This window comes from Passer domesticus, chromosome 7 (assembly GCF_036417665.1).
Source record: "Passer domesticus isolate bPasDom1 chromosome 7, bPasDom1.hap1, whole genome shotgun sequence".
Lineage (NCBI taxonomy): Eukaryota > Metazoa > Chordata > Aves > Passeriformes > Passeridae > Passer > Passer domesticus.
In genome coordinates, this window is record NC_087480.1 from 49,006,523 (window position 1) to 49,033,626 (window position 27,104).

Sequence of the window (27,104 nt, forward strand, 5' to 3'; positions counted from 1 at the left end):
CTCAAGTGAGCAAATAATTTTTCATCAGTGTTTGTTTGGGAATAGTTATGTTTCCCACAGGTACTCTATGAATATGGAAACACTTTGAAAAATATTATCAGTATTTGTCAGACACTAAGAATGTTTAATGCTGTTTTGGGCATTTTCTTTTCCAAAGCTGAAGACAAAGCCCAGTAGTGTTTGAGCCTAGGTGGATGCTGTGGACAGAAAAAATATACTGAACCTTCACTGAAGGTGAAAGTACAAGCTTAGCACTAATTGATGTGTAACCTTTTCCTTCCTGGAATATGGAATATTTTATAAACTCTATATTCAGCCTAATGCCTCCACACACCAAAGAGAGTTTTTAGATGAAACCATCTAAGGTAGAGCAGAGCAGCTTCATTCTTGCAAACAGGCAGAGCTATGGGATGGAGCTGGAGATGGTTGAGAAATAGCTCTTGAAGCCATGTGTAAGTTTGGGCTAAGGCTTCTAGGAACAAAAGTCTGAAATAGAGGCTGCTCGTCTCACTGTCAAACCTAGAATCACTTTAGCTTGGTTCTGTGGAGAAATCACTAGGAAAAATTATGTAGCTCTACCTGTGGTGTAGAAGGTTAATTAATCTGAACTTGGTATTCCACCATAATTGTGTATCTTCTTGGAAAGCAAGGGTATCTATGAATAGCAAGCAGATGAGGAGGGTGGATTAATGTGAAAGACTTAACTTCATTGCCCATTCATAAGTACAGTTAAGAGAATTTTCTTCCTCAGCAGGTATTAAACTGTAAAAATTAAAATGGAAATGGACTTTCAGGTAGATAAACCTAGTATTAAATATAACCCAAATTCATCTGTAGTTTCAGGAAATTGCAAATGGTTGCAAATTACAAAAGTTTTGTATTAATATTTTTTGAATAAATTTACAGATTTTTCTTTCCAAAAGTAACACCTTTCAAGACTGACCTGCATTTAAGAGGAGAAGTATCTGACCTATCTGCTAAGGAACATCAATTTAGACTTGAATTTTTTCAAGTTAAATAGACAGACTGATTCTAAACCTTTTGTTTGGCAAAAGTTATAATTTGACATTGACCTGCATGAGCGATTCTGTAATCTCTACCTCTTCTATTTGCATAGTATCCAAAATACAAAAAATTCTATTACTCTCATAGATTGTTCACACCAATAAAGAGAGTGAAGACCTCCACTTTTGTAGAAACTTTTGTGTCAGAATAGAGTTCTATCTACTAAATATCTCTCATGTATTATTTTTTAGCCTGTTTTCTCTTACTTCCCATGTCCATATCTTGATTTTTGGTTTAAATCCTTAAGGCTTGCCAGGATGAAATTTTCCCCAGAATTTGTGGAGTGAATTTTTTGTATCTACCCTTACATTATGACAAGATTTTAATTTTGTGGATTAATGACAAAAACCCCCAAACCACAGTTTAATCCTGTCTTCTGTGGAACTGTGTTGGTAGGGAACCTCGGGTTCAACACATCCTCCCAGCCCATGGGTTTAATCAGCATTATCCTTGTGCACATTGCAGCCCTGCCTGAAGGTCCCAGCTGGAGACAGGCCCTTGTGAGACTGTGCAAGTTTCCTGGGGACCTGAGTTTTTACCTCAGGGTCTCACAGCCTGGGCTTTAGAGCCTGGAGCTGGCAGTGAGCAGATAGAGGTAAGCTCAGCTGTAGGGCCAAGGCTAACTCAATGCAAGTATAATAAATAAGAGCAACAAAAAGTAAGAGGAAATTAGGAAAGTGAGAATGAGGATGTAATTTATAAGAACATGGGCCTGTACAGACAATTTACTGTTTGAGGGCTATGAGAGCAAGGTACCAAGAGGCAGCTTTTTTTTTTTACTTCCTCAGTAATTTTTCCAACTAGTCATGAGTAAACAAACTCTTTTTTTTTTTTTCATGTTTTTTCCCTCATTTCTTCCCTCATCTGCATAGTAACTTTCTTCATCACACTTTTCTTTATTTTGGCATTATTTATCTCTTGACGGTGATGCATGTGAGAGATTATGACATTGCTGCAGTATTTGCCTCTGCTTTACCTTTTTATCATCACTATATTGCTTTGTATAACTTGGACCTGTGACTCTTCATAGAATCATAGACTAGTTTGGGTTGGAAGGGATCTTAAAGATCATCCAGTTCCAGCTCTCCAGTGTAGGCAAGGACACCTCCCACTGGAATTGACTTCCACTTTCTCAGTGAAGTTTGATTATTTCTATTTATGGAGACTGTACACTGAGGTCTCCATGAACAAAGTATAGCCTGTAAGTACTGGCTTTCAGGTGCACTATTTGTGGAGATTTTTTTCATTCTTTTAAGAGAAGCAGAGAAGGGATAAGAGCAGAAACCTGTGTTCTCTTGCTTTTTTCTCTCCTCCCTCAAAGAAACACCAAGCCAACACTGAGCTTCCCCAACTATGATTAAATTTGTGATCCAGAAACCTACATTAAATTATTCTCCATAGTAGCAGCACACGGGCTTCTTTCATTTATCAGAAGATCCTTAAAGTAAGGGATTGTAGCTTTTCCTGTCAGAAAGCTTCCTCCCTTTTCATGAGATTCTACAGCAAATGTGTATTCTAGTAATCCATAAACTTTAAGTATCCACTTGTGGGCCATTATATTGTTTGCTTTTCTTCACAAATGTCATAAATGGGTGTACACTTTGATAGGTTTTAAGTGATAAAAAAAAATCTTTTTGTAGTGTACAATACAGCAACACAATTGTAATTAAACCTATCTAAGTTTAGGCTAAAGGCATCAGAGTATTTATGTCTTGTGTTTTGTATCTCTTTCCAAGTTATTTTATTAACATAGGGTGTCTTTAATTATGCAGGACTGCCAACTGCATTATTGATATTCTACAAACATTAACTACAAGTGTCTCTAATGAAGCAGGAAGAAAACATGCTTTCTTGTTATTTGTCAGGACTTGCAAAGCACTAAGTATTTCAAATGCTCTCTTTATATTGCATAAAGTAGAAAGGATCTGAGACATGTGACATACCAGCTCAGTATTTATACTTGGCAATGCATGTGTACATACATTTCTCTCTCCATATATATGTGTTTCTAAAGTGGATTTCATTCCCATCAGTGGATGCTACATGTTTTAACCTTCAAAATCTTTAATTGTGTATGTTTTCATTTTTATTGCCATGATATATGGAGAGCAGAAGGATAAGAACCCAGATTATAGAGGGTACTGTGAAATAATTACTAATGGAAATAGAAATGTATGTCAGCAAAAACCAGTGGATTACCTGAATGAATTCACAATTCCAAACCATTTTCTCTGAGATGAACTCAAAATTATTTGGGCTCCCTGCATTCACATGTTCTGACCTAACATGTTTGAGAGTGTAGTCATAGTCTCTATGGCAAAGGGGTGGAGAAGCTGAATAGGAGACTCCCAGATAAAGAGGAGCAGATGTTGTATCCCAACAGAATGAATTGGATGGTTTGCTTAGTCAAATTTACACACTGAGCCCCAAAATTCTGTCAGAAGAAATGAGTTTTGTCAAGACAATATTTTCAGAATTTTTCTACTTGTAATTTCCCTCCCTGTTTATTAATTTAATATCCATTAAGCAGTTTAGAACAGCTTAACAACAAAAGAGACTTCTAAATAATTTCTGTAGATAACATACAATTGCACTTCCAGTCTCATTCAGTGTTTTAGCTTTGGTTGAGTACAGAGTGGTCCAAGGCACAATGCTGGGAATCAATTTTTATATGCTGACCTGCCCTTAAGATGAAAATTTATTTTTTTAAAATGAAAAATTAAAAAAAAAAAAAAGAGATTTCTGCAGTAATAATGAACTCTGGCAGAATATTTTGGTCTATGTCTCTCTTGAACTTTATGTCTTAAGAACTGAAATTGTCATTTAGAAGAAGAGGAAAACTAAGAATTTGTGAGATTCAACATCAATTTTGGCAAAATTGTTTTTAACAGACACAAACAATATCCAGGCCATAGCAGACAGAAACAATATCCTGTTGTTTAAGTGTAAATGCCAACATAAGTGTGATAACATTGCTTAGCTAAAGTGACACATATTAAGGCCATATAGCAGGGGCTCAACTACAGTATTTATGCTTTTATGTCTTTAGATTCTGAGTAAATCTTGGCCATGGGAGGGAACCTGAAAGTGCCTTTCAAGAAAATCTCCCTAGGACCTGTTACTAATCAATAGAGGAATTTGTATGAGGATCCCACACTCATTTAATGACCTTAAAATCTAAGGGAAAACTAGGTTGTTTGATTTCTTTGTTCCTGCATATTATAATAGAAACATCTTTGGGAGATATACAACATCTTTTCCTATGGAATGATCTTAAAAATAACACTGATGTAGTACCATCACCTGTATTCCCCAGTAAAAAAAGAAACACAGGGAAGGTATCAGTCTTTCATTTCTATTGAATAGCCTCTGAAACATTACCTTGGAGTAAATTGTTTCTTAAAGTTTTAGTATGCTTGTGTTTGAGGCATGGCTAAAATAGTCTCACCCATACCAGGACCATGCAACATTTTGACTCTATGCCGTAGCTGTGCTAAAATTAATTTTGAAATCTATGTATGTTGCTTTTATGTCACATAACTCAAATGGCACAAGGTAAGAGACCATGTGTGATCACAGTTTGAGGGATGTCTCTTAGGCAGAGATCTGTGTGGATGTTTAGGTGATCCCCACTGGCTTCATATGAAGGCATTGGAAAATTAATTGCCCAGAAAGTGACTGCAAATTCAAAAGTATTTAAAATAACCTACACAGGGTTGGAGGCTTGATTTCTGGAGAGAGGGTTGATTTCTGAAGAGAGCAAATAAAGTCACAATAAAAATCCTTAGCTAAAGTGTCTTCTTATACTACTGGTTTAACTGAGATGTGAGGGTAAACCCTCAACATTTCATGTCCGACTTTTTGTATTAAGTATTGATGTAAACAAAATTAACAAATACTGGCAGAACTGAAAAATATAACTATTGTGTGGTGCTGTTGGGCTGGCTCTTCCCATCCTGTGTCTTCCACAAAACAGGGTAAGAATCAATTAAAGTAAAGGGTGGTCACATGAAAACAAATGATGTCAGGATCCACAGTTATTTGGCCCTAAGAGCTTTCAAAGACAAACTTAGAAAGAAGCACAAGAACTGGATCAAGAGCCTGCAGTGTGTCAATGAACTGCTGAGGGATGGAACATGACAACATAATCAAATCTCATGTGTCTTTGCAATGACATACCAAGCCTGCAGAATTCAAAAAGGCTTAGCTTGCTGAAAGCCATGACCAAAACATGTTTTCTCTTAGCTGTAACTATTTGGAAGAATTTGAAACTATTTTTTTTAAGGAAATTCTCTGCTGTCCAGAAAAAAGAGGCTTCTGTGATGCAGATATGGTCAGTGATAGAGAGCTTGAACTGAAAAAAATCCAACTCAGCCAGATGTCATCTTAAATTTCCTATCAATGCTTGAATCTGTGAGAAAGATATGACACCTATGCTATATTAATTGAAGCCCAAGTTCCCTATTTCAGATTTTATAAGAATATTTCAAGAAGTCCATTGAAAGGATTTTCAATATTTCATACTTCCAGTGTACTGTCACATACTGAATGTGTTAGAGAAAAGACAGTCTGGCTAGCAAATTAGGGATAATAACAGCAAATCTCGAATACACTAGTCATTATGTTTATTGTATAGTCAGATTACACACACTAGTTCCTGGTTTTTTTCTTCCTTGGTGTGTTCAGCATGTTGTCTCAAGGAAACAGTGCTTGATTACATACTTCTGGTTTATATTTTACTCTCTGTAGGTGTACACATTAAGATGTTTTTCTCATACTTTCTAGTGCTGCATTTTCAGTTAGTTTTTTCCCTATTGCATGCCTTGCACACCAGAAGTACTTCTGTAATTGCCATATCACAGTGTAAGCTTTTATGTAGACTGACTAATTGGTAAAAGCTGCTTTTTATGCTCCTGTTTGTTCTCTGAAGTGTCATTTGTGCTGTTCAGTATTCAGTTGTATTCGGTATTAACGGTACTTTTTGGGATTTAAAAGTAATGACTTGCTGATTGTCCTTCAGAAAACAATTTCCAAAGCAGTATTTTTTCTTCCACAGGCTCATGTTACTGTATTAATTAATACAATATTTTTTGTCTATATCAAAAGTATGGATGTTTATTAAGTTTGCATAAATATTTTGTTACATTCATTTAATAAAGAGCAAAACTACATCTAAGGTACAATAATAACACTTTTTATTTTTTAGTTAAGAAAGATGTTCTGTCTATGTATAATCTTACGCAGATGTACCCATGGTAAATATCCATTCTGACATTCTTTGAAAATGGCCAGAACTGTATATTTAGACACACACCAGACAGATTTAAATTACAAAATGGTGTTTTTCATAACTTTTTTACTTGCGTCTCCTTCTGAATATAGTAAGTAAAGTTTTCATTTCAGAGACAGGAATGTCTGATTCCTGCTAATCCCACAACTTTACCATATTCCAAGCCTGCAGCAGAACCACAAACAGGGATTCATTTGCTCATAGCTTGAAGGAGAGGCCCCAAGTGAATTTATTCTCTTTCTCAGTTTTTTCTTTACATTCCCAGGGAAATGTCATACAAGCTGTCTGGAATTGGTTACTGAGGGACATGGTCTTTCAAGCTATTTCTCATCAGTCTTTCTGTTCTATAGGGAAATAAAATGGAATCTTGCTAAGTAGTGAGTCAGAATTCAAGGCAGATATTGATATGATTCTTAATAACAAACAAATATCAAATGATCATGGAAATTATTACTGGCTGTGTGCTTGCAACTTTAGTATGAAGGATTTTCTTCCTTCAATTTTTTTTTATGTAAAAATATAAATAGATTTGTAAGCATTTACAGGATCAAAACTGAATATGGCTGTGCTATTTTAACATATTGGTTATTTCCACACAGTGGGGTAGTAGAGGCTGTTTGGGTGTGAGGTTTTAGGTGAATGTATGGGTTATTTTTTTTTCTGTCACTTATCAGCTAGATGGGTTTTTTTGGGGCTTTTTGTGATATTTTTAAAAAAATCTCCATAAAGTGTTTATTGAGATTTCATAGATACTGAAAAATTAAGATATTTAGGCCTTGACTGCATGCAGAAATTGTCTTGCTAATACAGCCTAATTGCCTGTATGCTGCTATGGTGAGTTCTCATCTACCTGTGTCCCTGAAGAGGGCAGTCCAGAGACCGTGGATTTGATCCTCCTGTGTGATCAGCCTGGCAAACTCAAATGTGTCCTCATGTTTGGTAGCTCAGCTACCAAACTGCTCTCTGGAGACAAAGAGAACAGTACCTATGCCTGTGACCAGAGTAACCCAGAATTTCATCAGTGTCAAGATCAGTACTCTATAAATTAATATTTAAACTCTTAATGAGATTCCATTATTAAAAAATAAAAAATAAAAAAAGAAAATCCAGATTATCAATTTGTCAAGTTTTGAAACACTGTATCTGCATTTACCTGAGCAATGAGGTCTCAGCACATGCATCTCTTACTTTACTTATTTATTGTGTTGAATGCCCTGTGAAAAGAGCCTTAATCTTTGACCAAACAGACTGCACTATGTTTATGTCCTTCAGCATTCTCTCCGTGTAGCAGTCAGGCATTTTGTCGTGGGCAGTCAGTGCCTGTGGAAGGCAGCTGAGTTCTCTGTCTTAACATGAATGCAAATGTCCTTTTGCAGAGCTCCCTCTGGGAATGTGCACAGTAATATCACAACAGCAACCTGAAGTCACAGACATTTGCAGTCACTGCCTGTGGGGATAGAGGAGACAGCGAGGGTATCCTGACAAATACTGTACTTGCCTTTTGTCATTATACTTTCGCAGGACAAGTGTGGCACGAAGGATTACGGAGTCAATGGCTAGTTCCTATTTAAATATCAAATGTATTTAGGGAGAGTCCCATGATGACAGGAATCAATCACCTGCTAATGTTTTAAGCACATAGAAAAATGTACAGCCATAGAAATAGTGCTTAAAAGAAAAATAATGTTTAAAATGGAATGAAAATTACACATTAAGGAAACATTACATAGATATGGGAGGCAATGCAGACTAATACGGAAAGATTTTAGTAGTTCTATGCAAGGTTTAGGCTTTTTTTCTTTTAATAATCAAAGGATTTAAAGAGTGAGACAGTATCCTTTTTTAGGGACTATGCATTTTCCCTTGTGAATTGAAAGGCATTGTTCACAGTAAGTTAGTTGTAGTATTTTTGCGATTTGCTAGTATGACAGCTAAGGTCCATAAAGCTAGTTCAGGCTGTTGTCTTCACATCAGTGGTTTTCCAGAGAGAAGCTGGCAGCTGATATTGGTTCACTTTTATGGATTTGATCAGATACTCATACATTCGTTAAGGTTTTTTTGTGATTATGTTTTAATTATATCTTTAGTCCCATCCAAAATGTTTTTTTCTCATACAAACAGCACTGCCATAAAGCAAATGTTCATCATTATAGTCTGGGATCTGTGTTTATGTTCAGAAAAAGTTTGTAAGTAATTCATATTTTCTTTGAAACAAGAATCTACTTATTCATGTTTTGCAAAAAACCGCAAAATAAAACCATGCTATGTGTTTACAGTAAATAGTATTTATAAAAATCTAGGGTGGCCCTTTCCAGAAGTAAGTTCAAGTACTCCCTATATCTCTCAGGAACTAGTATGCAGGCTAAAAACTCAAACAATTGTGTCTGGAGAAAGGCATCTAAATTTATAAAAAGTAGTGGCTTACAAATTTACTATGCAAAAAATGATGTGTAGTGAATTTTATTTTTCCTCAGACATATTTTGAAATTTACAGAGTTTGTAAGCTTAAGAATATACTTGACATATGTTTCAAAATGGTCTGGTTTTGTGCTTGTATATAGTTCTGTTTATTTGTCTCATGGCAAAAAAAAAAATCTTTTACTCAACAGTATTAGAATTAGGCCATATTGTATTTTAGATCCAGCATATCTCTTTTTTTAGGAGTCCCTTCTTAAATCTCTATTTTACACTTTGCTGTGCTCCAGTCACTGCAGCTGTAATGAGTAAATGCTGTAGCTTTCAGTTCTTACCTCTGGGACAAATAATAAGAAAACTCTTGAACAGATGGAGTGGGCTTTCTCATACATGTTATCCATTAATGTCAAACAACAAGCTATAGAAAATGTTTCTATTACACAGGTGGAAAGAAGATAATAATATCACCTGTTTTCAATAGCACCTACATTCACAGAGTTTAAATTTCACATTGTCCCTGTGCCTTACATTACCTATTGGCTCTTATCTAGACCACAAAAGGTGCTGAGCCCATGGGAAATGCCAGATACAATGATTTAAAAGGAATTTAGGCCATGTGACTATAGGCCTTTCTATATTACATACATACTGTACACCCAATATTCTCCTTCCCAGCATTTCTGAGGAGGCAGTATTTCTTGTTTGGTGAGATGAAATTACCATTTTACAGCATTAAGGGCTTGATCCTACATAGCCACTGGTATAACTCCGTGATGCCACACAGTTTAGAGCACTGTAAGGTTTCCAGTTCAACCTGGCCATTGTTGAACAGAGCAATAGTGTGTTGGGTTAGTCAGTGCCACTTCTTGGACTTTTGACAGCTGTGCAAAGTTTGCAGCTGGCTCAATTTTAGTGTTCAATCAGTAGCTAGACAATTGTATTTTCACACTTATGGGTCTGAAAATATGGATTCAAAGTATTTTTGTTTCAGTACATCTATAGAAATTGATAACAGGCACTTTTACTGAGTAGTTCACTGGGCATATCTGAGGGTTCTTTCTGTTTGTTTATTTTTGTACATGCAAATTTGGAAAATATTTTAACTTCCCTATAGTTAAATTAATGTTCAAATACACTGCCCTTTGGCAAGCTTTCTTACTTAGATGAAACATTACCCAGGTTCACTGCCACAAGGCTCTGTTTTATCAAATGTGTTGAGATTCAGTAATTCTGGTGATGATTAGATAAAGCAGGAATAGTAATTAAAGTGTATACTTAAAAGTACTTGAGAATAAATCCACTTGCAAAGGTACTTCTCATTTCAGATTTTGGAACACTTTGCAATATAAAGGAACCTCTTAATCTAAAGAAACTATGATCCAGTATTCAACATATCATCATTTTGATGGATAGTCTCTAACTGCAGTCTGTATTACTGCACCGGGAAATTCACAAGAGCCAGGGTTAATGAAACTGCATGGGTTTCAAATCTGTCAAAATGGGCTGCCTGAGAGACTGGCTTATGCCTTTGTTCTTAATGAATGCCACAACAAAAAGCATTCCTGTGGGCTTTTTCTTTTTTTTTTCTTTTTTTTTTTTTTTGACTGAACATGCTTACCAGTTAGTTAACATGAAAAGACCTTCTTGCTTTCTTGTGGTATTTCCTGGTAGGGGTCTTTTTCATAGTGTGTACTTGTTCATGAAACTTTGCACCAAAAATACTGAAGAAAAAGATACCAGAAAAAAAAAGTGCACCATTTTTTAAATGGAGCTACAGATGTAAATAATAAATGCCTTTCTTTTGCAAATTCCATTAGACAGAACTTTCTTGTGTTACAAAATGGAATGTGAGATTCACATCAGAGTACTTTAGAGTAGAAAGACCAAGAAACATGAGAACCAAAATCCCCTTTTCCTGAAGTTCAGAATAGTCTTTCTTTGTATGATTAATATGGTAATTAATTATTATTAAATATTAATAGAGTAGCAAGAAAATGTAGGAAAAACTATGCTGAAAAAAGTGAAGGTTTGTTTTCCTTCTTTTTATTTTCAGTCTATTTCTTCTTTATGCTGGTATTATGGGTAATGATCAGATGGATGCTTAGTCATAACGAAGTATTCTCTCTAAGTCTTCAAACCTGGTTGATTTTTGGGTTTTTTTAACCTTTTAGATAACTTTTGATCATAAATATATTGTTAGGAAACACCTGTGTGTGGCACTACCTATCACAAAAGTATTCTATTCTTGTAGGGAAGGATACTGAAATTTTGAGGAAATTATTTCTGAACATGCAAAACTCATAAATTACAGAGCAGTTCTGTCCCATAAAAGGTAAACTGTGTTCTCTGGAGCACTGTTGCCAACCTTTCTACTTTTCAACTCCTGTTAGTTTCCAACAGGGTTTTGTTTGTTTGCTTGGTTTTGTAAGATGCAATAAAAAGATAAAACTGTGGAAAAGTTCAGGTGAAGACTTTTCACTGGGAAAATTTTTACTTTCTGAGATAATTTTATCATTGCTAAGTTCCTGAACATCTCAATAAATAAAGGGACTGTTAATAGTTATTTTAAGAATGAAATACTGTCGTGTAGTCAAAGTATTGAATATAAGTTGATCCTAGTTATTGGAATGATTGCAGTTCTTTTTGCAGAAATGTTGCAGTTCTTTTTATTGCAATTTCTTCTTTGCAATATCATCTTGAACTAAGATAAATCCTTAAGGAGAAGCTAAAGGAGGATATATTGGACTTCAAGAAAGCATATGTTAATTCAGTTTTACTCTGAGAAAAATATTGAAAAGAACTCTGAAAAACAAAATTTACCCCGACATTTCACAGATCTAAAGAAAATATTTCACAGTTGTCGTAACTGAACTTTTTGAATGCTGTTATGTAGCAGAGAAATAAAAGATGTGATCAGTTCATAGGGACATAAAGGAACCCATGTTTTAGGGTCATGCTAGTGTCAATTAGAAATGCATTGTGTTGCTTCAGCTATATGGCATGGCCCTGTATTTTAAAACAAGAGCAAGTGCAAAGAAATAAATGGAAACCAGGCACAGAAAATCTCAGCAAATCTACAGTGAAATATCTAGTTCTCAGTAGCTGGCAGTTGTAAGAGTCCATGGCATACATGCCACGGGGCAGCTGGAGGAACTTTGGAAAATGGATGACTAGAGGAGTTTCTTCATCTACAAGTTCCTATGTGAAACTTGCTATGGGACTTTAATGTAGTTGACATTTGAGGAGGAACAAGATAAAAAACATGTCAAACCCTTTTTATGCCCTACCTGACCTTTCACTGAAGAAAGCGCATTCGGTTTGTTTTTACACCAGGAATTAGTCATTTAGTTGATGTGATGCAAGTCACTAGTAGATAAAAACTCTCAAAGCAAAATTCTACAGAAACAGCAAGAGCTAGAAGCTGTTGAAAAACAATGAAGGAATGCTGTGGTTGTACCACATCTCTGACACAGAACTGGAGAATGGGACAACAGGTTCTATCCTATTGTTTTTTTAAGTCCTGTTGATTGCCAATGCCAAAAATGTGTTTTTTTTCTCTGTTTTTTTCTCCCATGAATTTATTGGTTTTGATTCAGAGCTCATAATGATCTGAATAAATTTCCTAAAATGAAAAGTAAAAAATCCCAGCTCATTTTCCTGTGCACTTAAGACTGCTTTCATTACCTTCATGACAAAACGGTTTTTTACACCAGTTACCTAAGCCATCATCCAGCCATCTCTGCATTTTCAATATCTCAGCAGATGTAGGAAATACTTGCTACACACTGCTGGCAACACCAGGAGCTAAAGTTCCCCAGTCTCTTTGAAACAGCAGCAGTATTCAGAATGTCAGTCTACAATTTCAGGTTTCATATTGGTTCCTTTGTAAGGAAAACCTTGCCCTGCTGCATGGCAATGCAAATAAGTAATCTGAATAAACTGAGAGAGGTGGAGTTTTCACTTAAAAAAATCTGAAGTATTTTCCCCACTCTTGTTTGTGTTCTGCACAAAAGTGACCTTCCTGGTTAGCTGGTGAAATTCTTCAAGCATAAAAGCTGAATTTTTTTCTCTCAGCTTCAGAAAATCCACAGATATTTTTATTCTTCTTCTGATTAGAAGTAATCCATGTAGTAGGTTAGTAGGAGAGAGTACTTCTCAAAACCTTTTCTGCCTAAAGCCCATGTGGAGAGCTCAAACCTAGGATCAGTTGAGGCAACTGCTGAGACTGGATCATTGACAGCTCGCCCATAAAGTCTCGTTTTAGAAACTAGTATGTTCTAATTTCTCTGACTATTGTGAGTGCAGCTGAGAATGTATGCAGCTTTTTCACACTATACGTGCTTTTTGTAAATATCTAAAAGAGAAGCATTCCACTGGGTTCACATTTCTTCTTTTAATTTATTCATGTGTATGTACATTGCTTTTCTCCTGCAGTTCTATGGCCCATTACTGCATGAGTAAACTGTGTGCAGATTTTGCAAGTCTCTGCCAGAAGATGTTTATTACTCTCATCATTCTTATGAAAATCATGTTCCAGCAGATTCAGGCAATGTGTAAAACATGGTATGTGTGAATTGGCCATTTCACACTACACTTACAATATTACCAGCAATAATAGTGCCAGAGAAGGGGCCTTAGGGAAGGGGATAGACCGTACGTTAATTTGGTCATGAAGCTCTGATATGTGATCTTTGTAAAGCCCAGAGGTGTAATGAAAAGTTAGCTTCTTCTCAAAAGTCAGTATCAACTGCTGACAGAGCTGACAAGCCAAAATACTGACATAGAAAAGAGCTTGCCAGTTTTTCCAAATTTTGCCCATTTTGGGAGTATCATTGTAGCATGTCTTGAGGGTTGTCTTACTGAGTAAGAGACAGTGCTCTAAAAAAAGTTTGATGTTGCATAAATAGAGAAGAAAAATATACTCCTGACTGTTTAAAACTTGTCTTGCAAAGCAGTGCATATTCTGGGTAATTGCAGCATGGTCATGTGGCTGGTGTGGAAGTTTCAGTCATGCTGATTAAATAGTTCTTGTAGTAAAAGATACAACATAGATCTTCTTTTGCTGCATTAATAGTAACAGCACTGGAGCACCCCTATTGTTTATCTCCTTCCTTCAGGTGCCACTTCTGCTGCTTGATCTGGTTTACTCTTCATTTGCCTTTGCAGTTTCTGGGCAGTTCTTAGATTCCTCTGCTCTTTTTGTCCAGTGAGTAGCTTTTCTGTGTGCTCTGCTTGAGACATGGAAGACTTCATTGCTTAGGCTTTATTATGTTTTGGCAAAGATTTCTTGGATTTTTAGAAACTCTTTAAAGGCTTGTAAGTTATTTTTTATGCAAATGAATTAATAAATGGTAAACCTCAAGAAACCAAAATGATCAATTATCATAAAAGGTCTAGTACATAATCAGACTATATTACTGGCACATGGCTTTTGTCACTGCATTCTCATGGTTTGTGTTTAAAAGTGGGCATGTTTACAGCAGCAGAGGGAAAGTTTCTGCTCTTTCCTCAAAAAAACCATTCATTACTTTTTTCCTCACCAAGTCCATTGTCCAATATATGTTTAAACAGACAACTAAGGCAACCTTGAAAACTAAAAATCATCAGATTAGCAAAATAGTCTAAAACAATTCAGTCAAACTGTGATCTCTCTAGATTACTTTTGCCTACCTAGGTGTTTGTCTCCTCACTAATATTGAGGGCTTAGCATAAATCTGGAAATTTGTTTTTCAGTGTTCATTGGGTTTTTGACTGGCAGTACTTCTTCCTGTTTTCCCCAACCCCTTACTTGTAAGAGGTATCCTCTCTGTACTTCCAAAAGAGAAAGTTGACTTTCATAGCTAGAGGAGATCTCTCCTTTTCATCACAAAAATTCAGTATCTGCAGAATCTTAGGTTGAAGATAGTTATTTAAATTTCATTCATATGAGTATTTCAAGAAGGAGATGTTTTTAGTCAGGTGCTTTAGAATAATATTCCCAATTTGAAGACTTTACAAGATAATTAAGAAAACTACTAACACAATAACCAGTAGGTTTCAATTTAATCTAGTTATCATACTAAAAACTGTTCCTTTGTTTGTAGTTTCTTGTCTTCAAGTCAGTATCTAAACTATGACAGTTTCATTCCAAGATCTTGTTTATTTTGTCAAAAGCTTTAGAAGCCCATATAAATATTTGCTGTTTCTTCCTCATTCACTTTTGTTTACAGTCCCCAAAGTGCTAAATAGATGACAGTGACACATCTTCTGTTGTAGGAGCTGTGCTTGCCTGTCCCTACATGTGTAATTTATTCTTGTTACAGTTGTTTCAGCACTTTGTTTTTTTAAACCTTGCTAGAGTATGGCTTCCATAATCACCCCAATACCTTTTTGAAGGATAGACACAAATTAAAATGCCCCCAAGTCCCCTGCAGTAGTAGATAATTTTAGGCAGATAACTTTTTTTGCATGCTACTCAGCCATTTCATTCTGCAATTCCCTTAGGATATCTGCATGAAGATTAGTTTGTCTCCATGTGTTATTGCAGTTAATATGTATTTTCTCTTGTAACCAGGCCAAATCTGAGGATATGGCTACTTCTGAGAGGATGCAGAACATTAGATGACTGTGTCCTAGATGCATAATGAGAGTAGACATGCACAATTCTGTAGGTGAGGAATCTGTGAGGAACATGAGGACCAGAACTATGGGACTCAGTGCAGAATGCATTTGTCCTGCACTTTTATGCTTTTTTATCTTTTAGTAGAATAAGCTAGTGATGGAACAAACAGAATGCATCATAAATCTCATGTTACTTGAAAGGAATGAATCAATAACCTGTACTTAATGAACAGATCAGACTGAGGATAAACAGTTAGCAGGTGTGTGGAGGGAATAACTCCTTTATACCCAAAATGGTCAGGAAGAAGCCACTCACCAGTTTCTGAGAGTCCATAAATCTTTTGACTGATAGGTGTAACAGAGAGGAGATGATACTCAAGGCATTCAGTCAGCAGAGCCTGCTAGAACTTTTACATTTGAATCTCAGTCAGAAATTCAAAGTGAGCATACTCTTGGGCCAGGGTAAAATTGCTGATCAGTGGCAGTGACATTCAGGAGAGAGGTTATGTTTGTTAACCTTAACCTTTGCCTCCAGTGTGTCAAATACATCTTGAAATCCCATGTATCGAGAGTAAGCAATTAAAGAAATATTCCATCAGTAAATATAAAACTTTAGTTGAAACAAGATTAGTCTAAAACTGGCTTTTACTTGTGACCTTTCGTATCCAGTGCTATAGCTAACAGGGAGGTTACAGTGCTGTCATCTCCAGGGAGGAAGAAAATCTAAAATGGTTCATGGAACCACTGGGAATCTTTTCTGTCAAGGAAGGGTTGTGTAGCCAAATACCTGCTCTTGAAGGAGAAGAAAAGGAGAGAGACATTTCACAGCCACAGACACACCTCTTATGATACCACATTAGGTGCACCCTGCTTCAGGTACTCTATGGAGAGGTAGTTGGGCCAGGTACTGCCTCAGTGCAGTACTCCTGCCAAAAGTAATTTAGTTGTTTAGAAGTTACCTTCTGCTCATTTCTGATGCATTTAATTTGTTTTGTACTCTAATGTATCAGTCTCCTTCTCTTGCTGAGTCTTAGAACCAAATATTTTAATATTTTAATTTTAATTTGTTTTGTTTTGCATCTTTTACTTTCAATATCAAAATTTGATCTTAATTTCCTTGGGTCCATCTTTCTGTATGAACTATTTTGTTTTTGCTTTTTTTGCTGGCCCTGAATAAAGGCAGTAACATCCCCACAGCAGTCAGCTCAAAAATCCCTCTTCTAAACTTTGCTAGGCTCTCAGAACATTCAGATGGGTTTGTCCAAAACTGCTAACCACAGAGAGTGCATCTCTGTTTTTAGATCTCCCCATTAAGCTGCACTGAAGTCGCAGTGGGAGCTCCCAGCTGGCCCTCGCTGCTGCAGGAAGGCAGCAAGGGATGGCTCAGGCGTTGAGCACCTGGTCACACACACACAGAAAGCCATGCACAGATGGAGCTCTGCTCCTCTTCAGGCTGTAACAATATTAAGAAATCTAATTTATATACAGAGGGCTGTAGTTGCCTGTTACTGCTGTTTTATTAGACTTCGTTTTCTCAGTGGGGTCCTGCCCCATGGCTGGGGATTGTGAATGTTAGAACAGTGCTCTGAGTAAATAATGTGTAGGGAAAATATTCAGACTAGTAATGCACAGCAGCCTTATTTTCAGACCGTGCTGTCATTATACTAGTCACTATTTAAATACACTTTCTCTGATCAAGAGACAGTAAACACAGTGATGTTTCTAACATTTTTGTTTTCTGTTATTTGGGCTTATATCTATACCGGTATAATTGATTTAAATCGATTTTACAGTGTAGTCTTGTCTCTTCGTTATATTCTATATGTTTAAAATAGTGACCTTCCCCCAGCTCCCCTTATATGTGCTGTGTTCCCTGCTGCATGGTAAAAATAGGCAGCTCTGATGTGGGACTGCTTTGCTGCTTCTGTAGAGACATCCGTATTTCCCTGCTCCTTCAGTTCATCAACTCTGGCCTCAAGGTGCTATACCAGTGCTCTGAGGGCCATTAACTGCTTGCACCACGTTTGGATCAGACACATCTATCTAACCTTGTCTTTGAAAGGTCTGGAGAAAATAACATTGGAAAGGAGATCTTCTGTTCAAGCTTGTGCCCTCTTGACTAGTTTGAATTAACACCCACTTAGAAGGGGTAAGAAGTCAAAAATGTGCCTGGAAGGTTAAACATTAAGTATGTAAAGCTAGACTTCCAAACTTCCTTAATGCATGAAAATGTGTACGTAAAAAATGTCTGAACAAACCCAAAGTTTAACAGTTGATACATTTTAAAATATAGGAATTTTAAAGCCTTTTTGAGGTTCCCTTTTGCTGGTTGCCTTCAGGGGAGGTGAGACAAGTTTCTAACCTTTGCAACCATCTCAATGGAAGAGAGGGAAGGAAGAACACACAGGCAGAAAAAAAATCTCAAATTTCATCTTGTTGTGTGATCTTTGAAGGGCTTCAAGAATAAAAATTTTTAAAGAGAACCCCATAGGTGCTACATGATCTGCATTTTGTCAGTCAGGCTTACAATTGCCACAGGAGACACAGATTTACTGCCAGCACAGTCACCCCTCTTCTCAGCTGCCTTGTCTTTCTCTTCCCCTTCCCAGCTCTTAGGTTTGTAATTGACAGCTCTTCCAAACAGTTTGTGGTATTTTTAGGGTATCCACCCTGGATGTTTCTAATGACAAAATGAGCCCCAGCCTTGCCTCAAGTTAATCTTGTGTAGGATCTCACATTTTATCTTGTCCTTTCTATGTTTAGGGAGAACTTGTCTGACTTACCAAAAATACTACTTTTCTTTGCTTTTTTTAGACATAATTTGTTAAAGTTGGGCCAGATTCCTGATTCAGTTCATAACATGTCTGTGTTGCAGTTGCCTGGGTAAAACAGGGGTAACTGTGAGCTGTGGAATGACAACAAATGGGGGTGTGGGGTTAGCAGGAACTCCATAATCTGCAGAAGTCTGTATATTGTTAAATTATAGTCTCTGTCCCAAGAGGTAATAGAAATATCTCTGGTGTACCAACAGCCCTGTGCAGGAATGCAAATAGGTTTATTGTGCTGAAATGCAGATGTATTTCTGTATCTCTATACCAAAGCACAGAGAGAGTCTTTGCCTTAGACTTTGGTCGAAGGTGTTCAGTAGACTCTCCTGATTAAGGTGCAGCCTGTAATAATCATGGCAGTCATCCAGTATATTTTAAATAGTGTCTATAAATATTTCCAGAGTGGTAAAACCCTTTGTTGTTTAATAATTTTCCAGTCTAGCTGCTCTTTGTGTCACTTTTTGAATTTCTGAAGTTCAGAGCATTGGTGAGACAAAGGCAGTTGAACACCAGTCATTTAAGTTAAAAAAAAAAATAGCCCAATCAACTGAAGTTGGTTTAGGATCTTCGTAAATTTTTTTCTGAATTTATCATACCATCGATCACGTAGTCATTTGGTCCTGAGTAAGATTGAAAAATGATATATGCAGCTTGCTGCCCAGTGTCAGCACTGACAAGCTTGTGTGACTGCATTTGAGCTGAATATTTCAGCAAATAGCATAGCCCAGCAGCAATTGCTGAGCCCTGTCTATATCCTCTCCTCGCAGTGAGCAGGGATTTTTCATTTCATACATCATTTACAGCTTGCCACAGTGATTCCAGTTAGCCAGGATATATTTTCAACACAAAGAGAAGAAAGAGAAATATGTATCATTTGTTGCAGAAGTTGGGTGTATTGGGTTCAAATTTAATTACACTACAACATCAAAAGCTACACTAATGGACAAAGAGTCAACTCTACTTAACTCAGAGTTAAATAAGACCAGTTTTCTTGTTGCTCAAGAATTCTGCCAATTTTGCTGCTTTGATACATTATGTCCATAATAGGCAGTGTACATACTTAAACAGGTACAGTGCATATCTCATCCATCACAGTATTTTACAAAATAACAGATGCCTTCAAGCCTCTTGGTAGAATTGCCTTGTTAATGGCACTTATTACTGCTGGAAAGTGCAGTTCCCATTTCTTTAGCTCCTGGAGAGTCTTTAGCTTCCTCCTGGGCAAGACAATCAATTAGGAAGGGGGGGTCTCAGCAGGGATCTACTGACCGCAGGATCTGTGTGACCTTAGAGGGAGGGCTCACTTCCATTTTTCTCTTTTTTCCCCCTCAGACCATATCAACATGTCTGTATTCTGATCTGCAGTAGACAGGATAGGTTTTATTAGTCATCTGAGCTCATTTAAAAATAAATAAACAATAAAGAAATAAATAAACAATAAAGAAACAATGAACCCTTTTTCTGCAAAATGCTGGAAAACTTCACAGCTTCTGTGAAACTCTGGTGATCCTGAGCATTTCCCTCTGAGATCAGGCCCACAGATAATGCATCTGTAGAAACACATGTAAGAAACATAGACCATAGACCTTGATACCTTCTTTTCTTCTCTCATTAGGGCTTCATAAGAATTTCTCTTTAGAAACTAGAATAATTTTTAAAGGCCCAGAATCACAGAGAAGGCTCAGCAAGAGCCTTGATTTTTGAGACATTTGCAAAAGCTTCATTTATTGAACTGCCATGACTGCTGAAGCCTACATAACAAATAGGAACTTGTCTTCAGTTGAAATGAAATAAAAGCTGAATTTGTGAAAAGTAGAATATTTGAAAGATACAAAAAAATCTAGAAAAACATTGGTATTCAATTATATTGTGAACCAGGATGCAAGATAATAATTAACAGTGTTTGGGGTAGTAAACAGAGTGCTATTGCATCACAATTGTCAGGGTCTGGGTGTGCTGGGGTGCCCACTAGCAATTTTGGAATCAGGGAGTTTACTTCAAATGGAAGAAGACTTGAGATTTTCTCCTCCCCACATTTCCTGTGCTTTCCCACATAATGTGCTTCTTAGCTTTGCAGGGATAGATCAATTTGCCATTATGTCCTCATCACTACTGAAATAGGTTTGAAGTACCTACTGTGTACAGAGATAGGAGAGTGACAGTAGTAGGAGCTTACCTCAAATAATGCTCATTATTTAAGGAAAAAATCCTGTGTAAAAAGATGGTGGTATTAGAGTATGGAAGTATTTCATCTGTTTCCAAGGCACTGCAGATGGAGAGCTTGGGGCAGCTGTGCAGAAAGCAATGCACTTTCCATTAGCAAATAGTCAATGGAGTCCTGACGGGGCAAGCCATGGTATAACAGAATTTTATTTCAATTCTTCAAATGACAATAATAAGAAAAAAAACCCCTGGCAAAGTCTTTCCTGGAATCATCTGTGGTTGTCAGACTTTGTCAATGTGCTTTTGACACTTTCTTTAAAGTTAGAAAAGCAGGGAAAGCTAAATGCCTCTAGCCTTGTTGACACTGTTTCCTTGTAGGGGAAACTGAACTGATGAGCTGTGTTTGTTCTTTCAAAATTCATTTGTCAAAATACATAAGGCCATCACAGTTGTGTGTATTTCACTTTAGGAGATGAACTGCTATAATTAGTAACAATACACTTATTTTATTACTTACTTTGATAGAAGCTGGGGGTGTTTGTAAAAAATCTTAATTTCAGAGTGAATTATATTAGCTTTTTGTTTTTGCCTATTTGTGTTAAAACTTTTTTTTGTGTGTAATTAGCACTCAGTAAATTACTTTATTTCTATTTTGTTTAATTGAGGTAATGATGTCTGCAGAGGAACATGATACCAAGGGGTTGGAGTTTTTATTCCTACTCTCAAGGGGCTCTCAAGACTTTCAAACTAGAGACTCAAAGCTATAAGGAGTGCATCAAGAGCTGTCCTGACATCTTTTAAAGAGCCTTTCCCTTCATTGCTGCATAAAGGTGAACCTAACTCATACAGAAGACAGCTTGAACAGAAGCAGACAGAGCTGAGCAGCCAGAGGGAGCATGGCTCGCAGGCTGACCCCTCTGTGTAAGTGAGTGTGTGTTTTTTCCTTGCTGAGAGGGCAAGACTAGTACATTAATGAGCCATCTGCCTTGCTGGGACATGGTTTTGAGAACAACATGCCTTCCTGTCCTTTTCATGCTCTGCCCTCTAGAAAACATAGCTCTACCTTTCCTTATGACACGATGCTCCGTCATATCAAAGGATAAAGAAATCAGTGATGAAGAGAGAATTAGGGAAATGAGGGGAGTTACAGGACAGAGAGCTTAATTAGAAGGATAAAAAAAATCAGGGAAGAAGAAGATTTAATGAGGCTCCTGTTTATTACTTCTGCTAATTTAGGAAGTCTTGCTGCTGGCTGTGGCACTGGAAGGTTAAATTGTACAGATACTTTCAAAATTAATATTGCAGTGAGTCAGAATACAGGACTTTAGTATTCACTTGCATTTAATCGCTATATCTCAGCCTCAGACTGTGGTCATGTTAAGCTTCAAAAGCCACAGCTCTTTCAGGGGTAAACTGCTTGTTCCTTTCTTCAACATATTGGTCTAGATTAAGGCTGCTCTGCTCTGAGTACCCTCATTTACATGTTGTTACAGACTTTTGTCCATTTCCCCAACTACCCCCAGTTTCCCATTAGTCCTGTTTCGGCCTGGACACTCTCTAGTTCTGAGCTTCACAAATGTTTGTGGGGCAGAAAGGGCTAACACCAGCCACCTTCTAGAAGAACTACCTTAACTACGCTTACTGGATCCTTTGGAATTCTCACCAGCAGCCATGCAGTGTTGTCTGTACCTGCTCTGAACAGACAGCACTGGACCTGGGTGTCCCATGCTGGCAAGTCAGACTCATCAGAGAGCATCGTGGGCTGCAGGTGCAGAGTGGTTCATTATCTGATGTCTGAGGTGCTGTGAGAGTGGCTCTGTCTTGGCATGACAGAAATTCTACTGAGCTTCTTTCTTCACCTCATGGAGCTTCATCTTTTCCCCCGAACTTTTCCTTTACAAATTGGTCCATCCATAAACTAACATTTTTTATGCCATTTTGCCCAGCTAAGATTATAATGTTTCATTTTTACCATGTGGTGTTTCCTGTTACTGTTACAGACAGCTTTAGGAACAGCATTCCATGGCTACACTAGTGGTTGGTGCATTTTCCTTCATTATTGTCTTACTTTTAACATCACTATTTTTACAGCTGGCAAATGGCAATTACATAACTTTCCATCTATATGACATATAAAGATGAGCAAGTTAATATTTATCAAAACTTTGAGGATAGAAAGGATTACACATGCACTAGACATTCAGGAGCCAGGATTAGATACATGTTTTTTGACAGATGTGGATTTTTCTATAGTTCTCTAAGTTCCGTGTGAGTATCTAATGATTCTAGGAATTATTAGTAGTTATCTTTATTTCTGGAATTTAACTTCTAGAGTAAGCCAAGATTTAGGCCTTAAAGCTGTTCAATGTTTGTAGTTACTATACTCGTGGTTCTACTTTTCAGATGACTTTTTGTGGTGCTACCCCTAATGTAGATATTGCTTGGCTGTCATTAATATCCCAATTTATGGAATTTATTTGATTTTCTGTAATAAATTTGTGGCAGTGGCACCAGACCAGTCAAATTCACTGTGCCTGAGATACTCTGTGGCCCAGGGCCGCAGTTACCTTTTTGTGATCTCTTGATCAGTGCTGCATGCCAAATGGGATTGCAGGTTGGATGAGATGCTGACCTGTCGTACAGCACCTGGCAAATGTGTCCCTCTCACCTGCAGCCTGGTGCCAAAAACATCCTTCATTACTGTGGGACCCAGACTGCAGGCATGCCTGTCCTGCCTGACATAGTCCAAGTGGAGGTGGAATCCTTTCCAGACTGGCTGGCTCATAAAAAGATGAAGAGTTGGTAAAATGGAGATGAATGTGCCACACTGGCTGCATTGATAGAGTTCAAGTGAGGCAATTTCAGCTATTAGACACCATCTGAAAGCGAAGGTTTTCTTTTTCAATAGGGACTGTCCTTGCTCCTGTTTGCTGTTGTTGATACACTAGATAGTGTTTTGTGATAACAATATCATTAAGGACAACCGTGCCATGTCAAGAAATATTTTTAATATGATCTATCACAAGAGCAGTAAAAGAAACACTAAAATATGGATGCAGCTGTGTCATTTGAACAAAACTAACTTTTGCAGAGTTACAGCTGTAGCAGAAAAGCTGCCCTTTGAAATTCTTGCGTCCAATGAAAACTCTTTCCTGGTATTTCCAGCCAAGTAGCTGGGAGTGTGACATCATGCTTCTCAGCATTATTAACTCAATTAAGTTAAAGAGATATAAAGTAAATTACTGCATCCTAATTATACAAAAAATGGATAAACAAGCAACAAAAAACAATTATATAATTCACTCTGAAATTAAGATGTTTGAACCACTAACAATTTAAATCAAAGAAACAGTAATAAAATCAGTGTAATGTTACTAATTACATAATTTCATCTTCTGAAGTCAAATACATAAATTTTTGTTGACTTAGTGTATTTTGGCATTTATAAACGTAGAAAAGGAACAAAAATGGGTTCGTCTTACACAACAGTGCCGAGATCTGCAACATCTTCTGCAGAGTGAGAAGCTGAGCTTGTAGTGATGGGGGAAAATAGACTTACAAGGAACCTTCATGCAGGCTGGTAGGCTGTGCCCAGGTAGGAAACTGGCACTTGACATCTTGCATTGTTCATACATTTTATGAACATAAAAATTATAATTGTTATATACAATTTCTAATGTACTGATTATAATGTCCTTTCCTACATAAAATAACCTCTATATAGACCTTAGAAAGAAAATTACTGGTGTTTTTTTTTAAGAGTAAGAAGCTGAGCTTGCAGTCATGAAAGAAATGCAAGGGTGTGTAATAATCATTGCCCAGAATGACCCCAGGTTTTCTAACAAAATCAGCTGTCAAAAGATCTGACCCGTACAAATACAGGCTGTGGAAATGCACCCTTCTACACCATTGCCTCATACCAATCAATAACAATTCAATCTTGGCAGAATTCAGGCAGCACCTATTATAAGCTATCCAAAACTGAATTGCTGTCAAAGAATTAGACATGAAGAGGATTGCTGAACTAGTACCTGATGGGAAAAAATTCTGCCATAGTTTAGTACAGTGAGACAGTTTCATGTTGCTCAGTGACAACTCCTTAAAAATATAGAATTATACTGGAAATACTTTAAATATCTAAACATAAATTAAGGTTGACAGCCTCAGCTTTGATCCTAGAAGGAACTGTGTCAAGCACAAATATGGTTGTACTTATCATTTGCCATTGGTCAGAAATCTGCTTGACCCATGTCTTGATTCAGAATAAAAGATAGATTTCACTCCCAAGTATTTCATTTGTTTAAAGCTCCAGTTACTCCTGAATGGAAAAGATCTCCATTTTCTTTTTACAGGAACGGAGGAGGGAAAGGTATTGCAGCATCAGAGGAAATCAGAGGAATGCTTTTCCCTCTTTTTTCTTTTTATTTTTTTCCATTTCAGATCTCAGAATGCTCTTACGCTTAGATGCCTATATTAAAATGCTTTCCACCAAATTGCTATTTCATCTTTTTGTTCTGATCTGAGGGCAAGCATAGGGATTATCAAGTGTTTCGCCACTAATTGGGTATGTCCTGTGACATAATATGTAAGAGGAAATGTTCCCTTTCATAACAGTATTATTCTGAGTAGACATTTTATTATTAGCTGTCTGCCAATGCAAGAAAATAGTGAAATACTTTTTATTACCTAAACAGTAAAGCAAAAAACCACATCATTTTATATACTGTACAAGAAGCACCCTAACAATAAGAGTAATCTTCTGCTACTTAGAAATTTGGTTAGAGGGAGGTACCTGGAGAATATTACTTCTGGAGCTTACTGATGCTTTTAGGACAGGGTTGGAAGGATGGTACAGATGGGCTCATTATTCAGTACCCCTGCTGCCTGGCTAAGTGCACTGTTACAGATTGCTGCCGTGGATGTGCTGTGAAGCAGCTCTCACTACCCAGGGAGATGAAACGGGGCCCATTAGGGAAACAAGAAAATGTGAGGTAATGACTGGTTAATACCCTTGGGCGTGAGGGTAGAAGGTATGTGCTCTTGAACCATGGCTGTCAGTGAGTGAAGAGGTAATTTCCATGTTCTCTTGGACTGGTGTCCAAGGAAACCATTTTGGATTGATAGGGGTAATCAAATGTTACTTTAATTTGTGGGCTGCGTGCACATTTGTAAGTCATCGGCCATTTTACCCCTGTGGTGTTTCTCCCAAGGCACTCCTGTCCACAGAGTCTCTCACCAGTTTTTCCTCCTGCCTGCATTTTTCTTTACCTCCTGTGGTTGACATCTTTCCTGCCAGCTGTGTCTTTTCCGCAAGGTAATTCTCTTCGCTGCTGACTGTGGTCCTGGGGGATTCCAGGGCTGTCAGCCACACTTCTACCTTCTGCAGTTCTGTCTCCTTTCCTTGCATGTTTTCTTTCCTTTGCTTCTCTCTTGCCACCACTGCCTTCTGTTTCTTTCCTAATCAGAACATCACTGCACCCTGTAAAAAAGGAAAAGATTCAGCCCCAGTTAAGAATCACAGAAAGGGACTGTAACAGTTAAAAATCACTCTGTGAAGAATATCTTCTGAACGAGAAAGCCAGAGATTAAGGTTTTAACTACTCAAAGAGGACAAAATTGCATTTGGGGTTATAAATAGACTTCAAAAGGAAATACGTTTTTTTTCTTTTAATGGAGAATAAAATACTTGGCTCTGTATGTGACACTGAAAATCTATGTATTTCTGGGTTCCTGAGTTTGCAACTTTTGCTTATTGGTGACAGTATCTAGCAGTCGACAGCTGCCTTTGACAGAGTGTAGTATGAACTAGTATTCACCCCATATGTTTTCTCTGCTGAACATATAGAAAAATCACAAAAAATATCAAAAATGGTTAGACATTGGTACAGACTGACTGAGACATAATAGATTCTTCTGTACTGTCAGTTCTCTTCTCTTGAGGGTCCCTTCTTGCGGCTACCTTGGCATATAACTTGGGTATATCTCCTGACTGCATCCTCACTTATTGTAGTTTTTCATATGCTAAAACCTGTGAAAAAAGATACTTAAGTGCCCTATTAAGAGCACATGAATGCAGTGTTTAAATTGTTACCCAAGAGTACAGTGAATTAAGAAACTCCCTAGCTTTTCTTTGATTGTATCAATGGAGTTTGTACATATAATTCAGGAGCATGAGGCAGTGCCCTGAAGATAGCAAGCAGCTGTGCCATGTGTGGTGGTAGCTCAGTGTGCAGTGCTGTGATCAGCGCATCAAACGGCTTCGTTCCAAACACATCGGGGATGTCACGGATGCAGTGTGGCTCTTACAGTTTGCTTTTAATTTACCCTTTTACTAACTGTATTATCTTCCCAGTAGAGCTATTTATCAGGGTGGCGATTAAGTAGTGTCTACTTTACATTATGTCTTTTGAAAAATATCTAAATTAGGATGATCTAAAACTCCAACAAATTATGGGTACTTCAGTTGCTTCTGTTTGTGCTCCATGGGCAGCAATTTACCCAGTGTTTTTCCAATTCAGCTAAATGGGAGACAGCTGGGGGTTAGCAAGACTCATCTTACCAAATCATAGATATTTTAAACAGCTGGCAATAAACTGTAATTTATATCTATAATGTAAAATATTTATCCAGAAGAAGTACCTTTAGAATATACTTGAAAGCTGCATCTGAGCTGACATGAAGGAGAGCTTTGTATCTTATTGCCATGGGCTAGGGCTTCAATTTATAATTAATTTATATGCTGT

At 37.2% G+C, this 27,104-nt stretch overlaps 2 long non-coding RNA genes across 3 annotated transcripts in view; one reads left to right on the forward strand and one right to left on the reverse strand.

The window, feature by feature from the left end:
• The window catches only part of LOC135305149 (uncharacterized), a 333,233-nt gene that overhangs the window by 165,114 nt on the left and 141,015 nt on the right, over positions 1-27,104 (forward strand). The window contains exon 5 of one of the 2 annotated variants that reach the window (XR_010366425.1): positions 21,027-21,282. The exons of the other annotated variant lie outside the window; for it this stretch is intronic. This is a non-coding gene — a long non-coding RNA (uncharacterized LOC135305149). The remainder of the gene's footprint in view (positions 1-21,026; positions 21,283-27,104) is intronic. 2 annotated transcript variants of the gene reach the window in all.
• LOC135305152 (uncharacterized) overlaps positions 19,364-27,104 on the reverse strand; it is a 53,270-nt gene continuing 45,529 nt past the window's right edge. Inside the window, exons 2-3 of the long non-coding RNA XR_010366429.1 lie at positions 25,630-25,840; positions 19,364-19,557 (exon numbers count right to left, since the gene is read on the reverse strand). This is a non-coding gene — a long non-coding RNA (uncharacterized LOC135305152). The remainder of the gene's footprint in view (positions 19,558-25,629; positions 25,841-27,104) is intronic.